Source organism: Aegilops tauschii, chromosome 3 (genome assembly GCF_002575655.3).
Source record: "Aegilops tauschii subsp. strangulata cultivar AL8/78 chromosome 3, Aet v6.0, whole genome shotgun sequence".
In the NCBI taxonomy this organism is placed as follows: domain Eukaryota; kingdom Viridiplantae; phylum Streptophyta; class Magnoliopsida; order Poales; family Poaceae; genus Aegilops; species Aegilops tauschii.
In genome coordinates, this window is record NC_053037.3 from 428376577 (window position 1) to 428385921 (window position 9345).

Genomic DNA, 9345 nt, shown 5'->3' on the forward strand with positions numbered 1-9345 from the left:
TTGTGCATTGCCGCGTCAACCCTGTGCATGCCCGTACCCCGGCCGCCGCTGTGAGGTTGATTCCGGTGAGCTCGGTCGGGCTCAGCCCCGCCCACTTGCGTAGATGGATGCAGCTGAGCACCAGCTACGGTAGACGCCCTCTGGCGCGCATTTGGTCGCCTGTGGCCAATTCCCGTGCGCCCCCGCCACATCTGAGCGTTGTCGGCGGCTAAACACCGGCAGGTTTGACCCAGTGGACCAGGGTTTGACTCCCTGGGTCATTGCCATGTGGGTCACCCCCATTGACATTTTTAGTTAAGATTAATTTAGCACTAATTAATAGGGTTAGTTAGATGAGTCATTGACTGACGGGCCCCGTGTGTCAGGTTTGACTCTGGCCACCCAGGGTACCCACTAACGTCACTGCGACGTAATGTTGATGCAATAAAGCATTTTCTGGATTTAGTTTATTTTAAATAACCAGGAAATTCTAGAAAATGTTATAAACTTCAGAAAATCATAGAAAATAATCTATAACTCAGAATGAAATAAATTATATATGAAAAATTATCAGAAAAATCCAATCTATCCATTGGTACTGGTTTCATGCATGATAAAGCAACTTAACCTTTTTATATAGATCAAAACATGTTAATGCACTTTGGAAATTCATAGTTTGAATTTGAATTTGAACCTTTGGTTCAAATCAACTCAAACCCTTATGTTGCTAGCTGCATTAGCTCAAATCACAGCATATTTACATGTAATGATCATGCATCATATTGTTGCATTGCATTGATTGTGTTCCTTCTCTGTTGCCGGTGTTGTTCCCCCTCAGCAGACGTTGTTTCGGCGATGAGTTCGGTGACACCGATGAAGAGTTTTACTATCTCCAGAAGTTCCAGGCAAGCAAAACCCCCCTTGTTCATTCCGATACAATCCCACTCTCTCGCTCCTGCTCTCTTTTACTGCATTAGGACAGAAACGATTCATATGTTACATGCTGCGGTAGTTGAACCCCTTTCCTCTGCATGACCTGTTCTTACCACAGTAAATAGATGAAACCCACTAGCATGAGTAGGAGTTGTTTGAGACCTGATGTGCCTATTCATTCATGCTTGTTTGTCATGCCTACTACTGCTTAGAGTTGAGTCAGGTCTGATTCTTCGGGGATGAATTGGAGGCGTGTGAACATGTCCTACTGTTGAGAGCTAAGTGTGTGAACACGATTTGGAAAGGTAACGATGAGAGGCCATGTAGGAGTACATGGTGGGTTGTTTCATTGGAACCGTCCTTAGGAACTGAGATCTGTATGTGTGATTTAAGATCAGCTACTACCACACATTGGGATCCGTAATTGACTCTCTCGACTTATTAACCGCCCTTGTCCTCTGTCTAGGAGTTGCAAGTAGTTTCTGGTGTTTGTAGTATGCTGGAGGCCGTTCATAGCGCTGACCCGAGGGGTGGGCTGTGATGCAGTAGGCACGTGGCCCGATGTACCTAGTCACCCGTTTGGTGTCCCGGGAACCCTGCACACATCGTTTGGGGCCGTAGTGGAAACCTCGGCCGGACTCCCTGCGGATGGAACCTGAATAGGCGATAAACCTGGACTAGGGGCTTGTGTGGTTAGTCAGGTTGTGGCCGACACCCTCGCCAGGCTTCCGCTTGAAGGTTGCCGAGATACATGACGTGTACATGGCGGTAAGTGGCGAGAGCGTGCATGAAGAAGTACACCCCTTCAGCTACGATCTTGTACCCTTGGGAGGGTCTTGTGGATAGTCAGGCTTCTCATCCTTTTTCATTTGTAGTTGTCCATACTTAGACATGTTATACTTCGGTTGCTTGTATGCTCTGTATGTTGGGTCATGTGACCCATGATTGTAATTCTTACTACGTATGACTCTTTGGAGCCTTATGAATAAATACTTTGAGTCGTAGAGTCTTGTTGTGATGCCATGTTGTATTTGCACATATCGACCATATTGTGTGTATGATTTTGAAATGCTTGGTATGTGTGGGATCCGATAACCTAGTTGTTTATTCTTGGTAGCCTCTCTTATGGGGAAATGTCTCCTACACTACAAAAAAAAATACACTTCCGTGATGATACGTGTTTGTCACAGTAGGTCGCATTTTTTGTCATGCATGTACATCCATGACAAATTTATGACAGAATCAAGATAGTCATACCCGTGCTGTCGTAGAAGTGTTCCATGACATTACCAAAATTATCATCACGGAAGTGTCCACTTCCATAACGATAAATCGCGCGTCACGGAAGTGCTTTCGTCAAAGGTGACCGACACGTGGCATCCACCGTAACGGAACGCCGTTAAGCTATCGGGTCAGGTTTTGGATCCGATAACCCGTTAACAACTAGGACCAATGGGGATTTTCCACGTGTAAAATTCTGATTGGCTGACGGAAACACGTGTCAGCTCCGCGTTGGCACATGTGTCACTCATCCAATGGGCGAGATGCGCCTATGATATGCTGACACGTGGACCGGCCCAAAAGTGGCCCATAAAGTTTAAATGGGCCGGCCCAACTAAAGGCCCACAAGATTTTGCAGTCCATAATGGGCCAGCCCAGCAAAAGGCCCACGAGATTTTTCGTATCATAATGGGCCAACCCAGCTAAAGGCCCACGAGATTTTGCGGGCCATAATGGGCCGGCCCAGCTAAAGGCCCGTGAGATTTTGCGGACCATAATGGGCCGGCCCAGATAAAGGCCCAACATTCTCAGTTAAGGCCCGTACGGCTAGTGTCAAATCGGCCCGTCAACAGCCTGTCCTATACTTGTCATCATCACGGCCCATGATCACTTCTGGCCCGTTAACAGTCCGCTAAGTATATGGGCCGAATTACGTCCGGGTGTATTTCCGGCCTGTTAAAGGTCCTGCTTCATTTGGGCCCATTTACAGGCCATTGAAACTTTCATCCCATAAACGACTGTGAAGGATTTGGGTCATATTCGGCCATGTCTGACATTCGGCCTATTAGCAGCCCGCCATAGATTTGGGCCACTCTCGGCCTGTTGTGATTTTCGGCCTGTTAACGTCGGACGAAATCCATGGGCCATATGTGGCCCAACGTCACATCGGGCCCATTAACGGCCCATATAAAAATGACGATAATCTAGCCCGACCGAACTTCCGGCCTATTAAAGCCCGTGTATTAGGTCGGCGCATTTACGGCCCGTCCGAATTTCGGCCTGTGAAAGATCCGCATCGTAAATGGGCCCAATCTCACTTTCGGTCTTTTAAAGGCCCATGTTTTTTATGGGCTCGAGATATTTACACCTGTAAACGGCCTATTGTTACTGAGGGCCCAAATTATGTTTAGGCCTGTTAAAGGCCCACTATGGGCACAGGCCTACCAGAAAAATATGAAATCTTATGCTGATTTAGGCCTAGATATTTTTAGTGGGCTACATGCAAATTTCGGCCCATAATCGTTTTTAGCCCAATTGGAATGGGCCCGACGAATGTTGGCATGTTGGGCTCCTATGAAGCTTTCAGCCGAATACATTACTAAGATAAACCTACACTATACGAAAATAGCGTCGTAATTATTGCAGCCTTTGGTAGCAGCATAAATGATGTATCACAACAAAAGGCTTGTTGGCATAAAGTTTACAGTCCTTGCAGATAAAAGCACCATCAGATGTATAGAAGCACAGATCATTTGACCTGAGTGCTAATGTTTCAGGCTATAGAATCTGATGGAGCAGCACGATCTTCACCTTTTTTCCGCCACTGCTATTGAACAACGAAGCGAATGTCTGATTTGTCTGGTTCAAAACCATTCATATCTTGATGACATTTGTCAACCACTATTCTTGTTTCCAAAACGACGTCCATTAGGGATTGGACTTGTGTCTGGAGCACAGATATATCACTCTGTCTAGCAGGAAGATTTTGTTCAGTAGGCGATTTGGACGAGGTTACCTTGACAACCAACCCAGAATTACGCAGGAAGGTGCTTTTTGCACTATTAGTGGAGAGATACTGACGCACTGCAGCAAGAGGTGACATTGTGCCTGTGGTAGCCTCGTCACCTTCAGGTGGTTGTGGCTGTTCAATCATTTTTTCCATAGCTTCCTGAAAGTTTGAACTTGTAGATTAGTGTACCAGATAAGTTACTAATGAGACAAAAACAAACAAAGTAGGTTACACGTTTATACATAACTTATTTTGGTGAACTACTGTAATACATTAGCATGTATTGTAGTGCTAACTACATAATAAAATCACTTTCGGAACATATGTCCATGTAGCATGCCTACTGTATTGTCTATTTCCTCACATTCGTTGACATCTAAGGATAAAGAGACATGGTTTAAAGTAGGATGAACATAGTATGACATCATTCATATCATGGGCAAACAGATATAAAACAAACAGACTATTTTATCATTGTGTGCACACGTGAACATAACAACTAGAATACAGATCAAGACCAAAAGAATATCCTTCATCTCTTTTAAACCATGTAAGGTGAAATGATACGTTAAGACAACTGTGTATAAAAGTGAACAGAGTAACTGACATTGGCTGCAAACCAAGTAGTTAAATGAACACATCACATTACCAATCAGTTCAAAGGCAGGAGGAGTAAGGACTTACAACAACGGCTTGAACTGGTGTGCTCATGCCCTTCATCTTGCTGGTGTGGCAATCCTTGAAGATTTGCACTGCATTCGGTTCAGGTTCTTTTTGGCCCGCACAGGCTTTCCTGTGTATTTGGAACAAGTCAATATAGATACGATAATATGGCATAGAAAAAAGAAGGAAGTAGCAGCTATTTACAAGAGCCTCACAGTGTGCAATATAGCTACGAGATCCTATTGTGTGTTGGAATTTCACTTTAGAATGGTTGGTCTTGTTCTTCAAACAGTTAGCCTAGAAGAAGATACACTTGTAAGGCACATACATAAATACAAGTTCAATATGTGGTCTAATCAAATACATATAGCCTACCTGATACTTTGGACCAAACCAGTGTTTAACGAGGGTTGTCCAGTCTTCATGTGTAATATATTCCACTGGAGATGTTTGGGCGATTTCATTGTTAGCCTTGCCTTCAAAGTGAGATTTTCTAAGGTGGTACCGATACTGTCGCAGAGCAGACTGAAAAACATGAGTGCATGCTTGTTTAGTTGCATCATCTTTCGGATCCAACTTGAACCTCATCTGTTGAAAAAAGAATGTGAGTCTTATTAGGAGGAAGCTAGAAAGTATGGGACAGAGCAAGACAATATTACTAATTGCGATGAATAACATTACTTACGGATAAATGGTCAAGGAAGGTGTTAAACTGGGTATTGTTTTTCTCATTCCTGTACTGGATCCACGTTGGGAGGATACGTGCATGACACCTAACGACAACGGCTGCCTCTGATACTAACTTGGCTGACTCTGTAGCATCACGTGGCCTTTTTAAACCTGCCTCAAAATGGATCTCCATTCTTCCTCCTTTAGATTTTGTTAATCTGTCAAGCATTATCCCTGATGTCTGTTTCCGCTTGCGTCGTGGTGCTAGTTCAACAACGAATATGGAAAGTGTTAATGTACATCAAACTGTGAGAGTACATATAAAGGAGCATGCAACTGCAACTTGACTCGGTCAGGTACCGTCTTGGTGTTGATGCTCATGAGGTTCATCTGATCTTGCCAAGTCCTGTTGTGTCAGCAGTGCTTCGGAAGTAGTGTTAGGTGTGAAGGCAGCTTGGGAACTGGCCAGTTCCGGAGCAAACGAACGAGTAACTCGTTGAGATGCTGGTACAGTTGAAGCGGATGCTGCAGCTGGTGGAGCAGGTGATACTATGTTTGTAGATTTAGCCGGTGGACTTGGGCCTTCTACTGCACTATAAGTACCGGCAGAATCTGGACGGCCGATCCTTTTCCGTTTCACCCGACGAGTAACACCACTCCCTACTATATTATTTCCTTGCTCTTTTTAGACTTTGCCATGTCAAGCTGTACCCACAACACAAAAGAATAAAATCGCTCTTCAGAACTCATTGATGCATGATACAGACAAGCAATACTTTGATGTAAGACAACCGTATGAGGATGGAATATGTAAGGAAAACAGGACGACATGACATATTCACAGCTACAATGTGTAAACTAAGCAGAAGGATTTTCAAGAAAATAGAAGTGATGCAAGCTAGACACCATATGAAAGATGTAACCAATATTACTCTGCCAAGTTAAAAGTGTCTTGTCATAAGTGGCAATTCGAAAAATTAGAAGCAGTACAACGTAGAAATCAATGCAAGATGCAACCACTATCAAACTGCCATGTTAAAAGTGTCCAATCATGAGTGACTGATGCGGGATACACAACAACAGTACTTTGATGTAAGAACATGGTATGATAGATAGATGTAGTATATTCTAGACACAGAACACCATGTCATATGCACATGTATAATGTATGAACTCAGCAGGTGCAATTTAATCAAAATAGAAGAAATACAGGCTAGACAACATATGCAACATGAAACAAATTATCACACTATCAACTTAGAGCAAGCACCTGCGATGGAGTACGGGAGATGAACTCATCATGTAGACTTGGGACTTCAACTTCATTAGCAGTAGAAGTGGAAAATCTAGAGTGTCTCTGTTTGCGTCGGTGCGGAGGACCACCAACATCCCCTAACTTAATCTTTTCCTTCCTATTTTCTGATATTGCCTTATGAAGTCAAAACCACAAGAAGATGAATAAAATTAGCTCTGCATAACTGGTTGATGCATGACACAGACAAACACTACTTTGATGTAAGGCAAGCGAAGGATAGGAGCATGGAATATATACAAAAAAAGACAGCGTTTCATATTCACACGTACGATAGGAGGATGGAATATGTATGAAAAAACAGTAAGCGGAAGGCATTTCAACAAAATTAGAAGAAATGAAAGATAGGCACCATATGAACATGCAACCAATATCACTCTATCAGGTAAAAAGTGTCTCGTCGTAAGTGCCATTTCAAGAAATTAGAAGCAGTACAAGCTAGAAGACAATGCAAGATGCAACCTACATCACAGTCCCAAGTTAAATGTGTCTTATGGATAAGTGATCGTTGTAGGTATAAGTTGTAAGCTACGCAGATGCAATTCAACATAATCAGAAGCAATACAAACTAGACATCATATGGAAAACGCAGCCACATATAATAGTTCCAAGTTAGAGCAAGCACCTGGGATGGTGGAGTAGGGGAGATGTGCTCATCATGTACACGTATGTTCTAGAAACAGGAACACGTGTCATATTCACAGGCATTATGTGTAAAGTAAGCAGATGCAATTCAACAAAGTTAGAAGCAATACAAGCTAGACATCATACGCAACTTGCAACCACATATAATAGTGCCAAGTTAGAGCAAGCACCTGTGATGGTGGAGTAGGGGAGATGTGCTCATCATCTACACAACTACGTTGACTGTCTAGCCTTGCGTTGTCTTATGAATCTTGTTGGGAGGATGGCAGAGTAGAATCTGTAGAGAACCTCCGTTTCAGTTGCTCGGAAGGACCACCATCATCCAATGCCTTGCCAATTTCCTTCAGCTTTATTGATTTTGCATTGTGAGGTCAAACCGACAAGAAAAAGGAATATAATTCGCTCTTCAGAACTCATTCATGCATGATACTGACGAACACTACTCTGATGAAAGGCAAAGTCATGATACGAGGATGGAATATGTACGAAAAAATGGACGGCTTGACATATTCACACCTATGATGTGGTAACTAAGCAGAAGGCACTTCAACAAATTTGAAGCACTGCAATCAATATCATTCTGCCAAGTTAAAAATGTCTTGTCATAGGTGGCGTTCATCAAACTAGAAGCAATACATGCTAGAAATCATATTCAAGACGCAAACCAATATCACACTGCCAACTTAAAGGTGTTCCATCATAAGTGACTGATGCAGGATACACAAGAAGAGTAGTTTCATGTAAGAACATGGTGTGATAGACAGATATAGAATGTACCAAAAACAGGAAAGCGTGTCATATTCACACGTATCATGTGTAAGCTAAGAAGATGCAGTTTACACTAATTAGGAGCAATACAAGGTAGACACCATATGCAACATGCAACCAGATATCACACTGCCAAGTTAGAGCAAGCACCTTGGATGGTGCAGTAGGGGAGCATAGACTTGGACCTTGTAATGCACTATCAGTACAAGGAGAATCGGTACAGATGCTCCGTTTACGTTGCTGCAGAGGACCACCATCATCGCCTTCCTTACTCTTTTCCTTCCTCTTTCTTGATTTTGCCTTGTCAAGTCAAACCCACAAGAAAAAGGAATAAAATTTGCTCTTCAGAACTCATTGATGCATGATACTGACGAACACTACTTTCATGTAAGGCAGCCGCATGATAGGAGGACGGAATATGTATGAAAAACAGGATAGCGTGACATATTGACATGTATGATGTATAAAGTGTAAACTAAGCACAAGGTGCTTGAACTTGTTAGAAGCAATGCAAGCTAGAAACCATATGAAAGATGAAACCAATATCACTCTGCCAAATTAAAAGGGTGCCCTAACAAATGTATTTGACCAAATTAGAAGCAATACATGGCAACAGGCTAGAAATAATATGCAATATGCAACGAATAAAGATGACTCATCGTAAGTGATTGATGCAGGATACAGAAGGGAGGTAGTTTCATGTAAGAACAAGGTTAACACATAGATGTAGTGTGTACCAAAAATAGGAAGGAATGTCATATTCATAGGTATAATGTGTAAACTAAGCAGATGCAATTTACCCTAATTAGAAGCATTACAAGCTAGACACCGTATGCAACATGCAACGACATATCACACTGCGAAGTTAGAGCAAGCACCTGTGATGGTGGTGTGGGGGAATTGCGGTCATCAACTAGAGAGCTACGTTGACTATCTTCATTTAGCCTTGTTGTTTCTTGAGAATCATGTGGGGAGGATGACACTGCACTCTTTAAACGAGTATGGCGTCTCACAGTAACCCACCCGGTTGACTGTCTCATCATAAGTGATTGACGAGGGATACAAAAGAGCATTAGTTTGATGTACGAACATGGTTAATAGACATATGTAGTACTCCCTCCGTTTGGAATTACATGTCACAAAAATGGATGTATCTACAACTAAAATACATCTAGATATATTCATTTCTTGGACGAGTAATTCCGAACGGAGGGAGTATGTATCAAAAACAGGAAGGCATGTCATTATCAAAGGTATAATGTGTAAAGTAAGCAGATGCAATTTAACCAAATTGGAAGCAATACAAGCTAGACACCATATGCAACATGCAACCACATTTGACAGCGCGAAGTTAAAGCAAGCACCT